This window comes from Cryptotermes secundus, unplaced genomic scaffold, assembly GCF_002891405.2.
Source record: "Cryptotermes secundus unplaced genomic scaffold, Csec_1.0 scaffold88, whole genome shotgun sequence".
Lineage (NCBI taxonomy): Eukaryota > Metazoa > Arthropoda > Insecta > Blattodea > Kalotermitidae > Cryptotermes > Cryptotermes secundus.
This window is the reverse complement of record NW_019724585.1, coordinates 1,672,076-1,674,590: the sequence shown is the minus strand read 5'-3', so window position 1 is coordinate 1,674,590 and position 2,515 is coordinate 1,672,076. Positions and strand designations below refer to the sequence as shown.

The window sequence follows — 2,515 nt, the reverse complement described above, 5'->3', positions numbered from 1 at the left end:
CGTGAGAACCGGTAAAAGCACACTGGTCTTATATTTTTCCTTCTACCCTGAAGATGGAGGCGATATGTTCCTCCGAAACGTCGGTTAACACCATATATGCACGGTGCCAAATCCCAGAAGACTGCTTTCTTCATGACTGTTTTATCTTGTGAAATATGTTGAGTGAATTTGAACCGGACTTTTTTTTTTATTAATGACGTTTATCTCAAGGTTTACTGTCCTCCTGTTTATGTCGCTTTTGTAATCAAAATCCTACCCTACTGTTGCCAGGAACATGTCTAAATATTTCGACTTACTGAAGGATTTCCAGACCCACGTTTTCATTCCTGGGGCCTTGGAATCCAACCTTCAATTTGCTTCATTCGTTCCTGGCGCACCATGTACAAACCCACAATTATGTGTGTGCGTGCATGCGAGCGACACACACACACAGTGTGCTAGAAGAACTATACATAATACTACTGGCCAAAATTGACACATATTTGTCACACCAAAGCCTTTAATTTTTGTCGCATATTTTTGGCACATTCCTCTTCATCATCTGAACTGGCTCGTGACAACGGTTTTCAGCACTGGTGAGAAGAATAACTCTAAACAATGCATTTGTTTCTCTGAAATTTATTACTGTCCGTTACGAATAGTGAAACCTACTCTTGAAATTGAAATTTCATAACACATTTATAAGACACATCTGGAAGTACTTGCTCAAAATACGGACAATAACAGTGAATACTTTGAGAAATTGTTGCCAAAATTTTTTTGTGAAGTGTTGAAAAAAATGTTTTTTTAAATGAAATTTACGATATAAACTGTAAAAAAAAAATATCAGAAAATAAAGCATATATTCCTTGCCTACGATATCAAGTTTATTTTGTTTCTCGCAGGCACTCCTGCAACCTACAGGCAGATAAAGCTTATGGTCAACAATATAAAATACACCTGAGAATTTCTGCTCGCTAGAGCGAGAAACAAACTCAACTCACAACAGATCTGACACTATTAGTTATATACAAACAAGCACGTGTTCTTGAACTTAACTAAATTAATATGCACGTTTTCAGCCTGTTCCCAAGCACCTTTAGCAACCTGTATGTGCTCTCAGTGCGAGAGAAAACACTTCGAACCCTTACAATACAACAGACAAATTATAGCATTGTCCAGTTTCATCTTTAGGCTTTAAGATATGAAACGGAAATACGAGATATATAATATTCTAAACTGAATGGTAATATTTTTTCTAACGTTATCGCGGCAACTTTAAATAACTCGACATTATCTCCCATGTGCAACCCAAGGACGCGTCATGCCGTGGTGACGAGGTATCCACTTGACATGTATATTCGCCAACTGCTTCACTTAAGGTTCCTTCAATAGATGAGGTCAAGGTCTGAGTCTGGTTGCAGCTCAGAGAATAAAGGAGACCACACACACACATATACTTACAGGCCGAACCGCATTACCCAGTCCGGGGTGAGAAGTTGGGATGAAAGTTGTTCAAAACCTGTAACGCTTCACTAATACGATATTACCTAATATGGAAACTCCTTTGAACTAAAAGGCAGCCATTACAGCGGCATAAATGTAGTGGCTATGAAGTCGGATATGTGTTCTTGTTTCCAGACAACAGCTTCAATTATTTGATGATGAGTAATAACAGCGATATTTCAGCTTCTTCCACCAATTATTTTCGATATTCCAACAGCCATGAGCATTATCATCTTCCACTCGAAGTCTCTCCATAAATCAAGGAATTCACATTCTCAGCAGAGCACGCATCTGCAATTACGTTGCTCGGTAAAGAAACAGACTTCTTGCATAGTTCAAGCATTAGCGAGAGAAAGGAAAGAATTCAAAATAAGTAAGATATGAGGCTTTCATGGCGGTGACTATGAAGAAAGCAGTCTTCTTGGATTTGGCACCGTGTATATGTGGTGTTAACCGACGTTTCGGTGGAACGTATCGCCTTCATTTTCAGGGTAGAAGGAAAAATATAAGACCAGTCTGCTTTAACCGGTTCTCACGGTCTCTTCGCTTGCGGATTTCTTATATTTTTCCTTCTAGCTTGAAGATGGAGGCGATACGTTCCTCCGAAACGTCGGTTAACACCACATATACACGGTACCAAATCCAAGAAGACTGCTTTCTTCAATTCGAAATAAGACAAAACATTTTTTATTTTGACAACTGCTGTAACAAGAAAAGTTGGTCTCCTATGAACAGACTTTGAGGTTGATGCTGTACTATTCAGAGTAGCCTATAAGCTTGTGTAACAGTAGCACAAATAGGACTGATCATCTAACCCTATGGAGCAGAGCTAGTCAAGAAATTTCACGCGTTGTTGTACTAGAAGATTCACTGTCATTTATACAAAATTTCGCGAATTGTAAGTGTCCAGAGTAGGAAGAATCTAGTCCACATTGAAATAACTTTTCCTACGATGAATTCTAAACTTATCATCAGATGCAAGCCTAGGTTTTCATGCTAATCTATTCAAATGATTTTTCCAACCACAGTT

General features: G+C 38.6%; 1 protein-coding gene across 1 annotated transcript in view; it reads right to left on the bottom strand.

Annotated features, from left to right (window-relative positions):
- The window catches only part of LOC111862291, a 181,977-nt gene that overhangs the window by 43,089 nt on the left and 136,373 nt on the right, over positions 1–2,515 (bottom strand). The window lies entirely within an intron of this gene.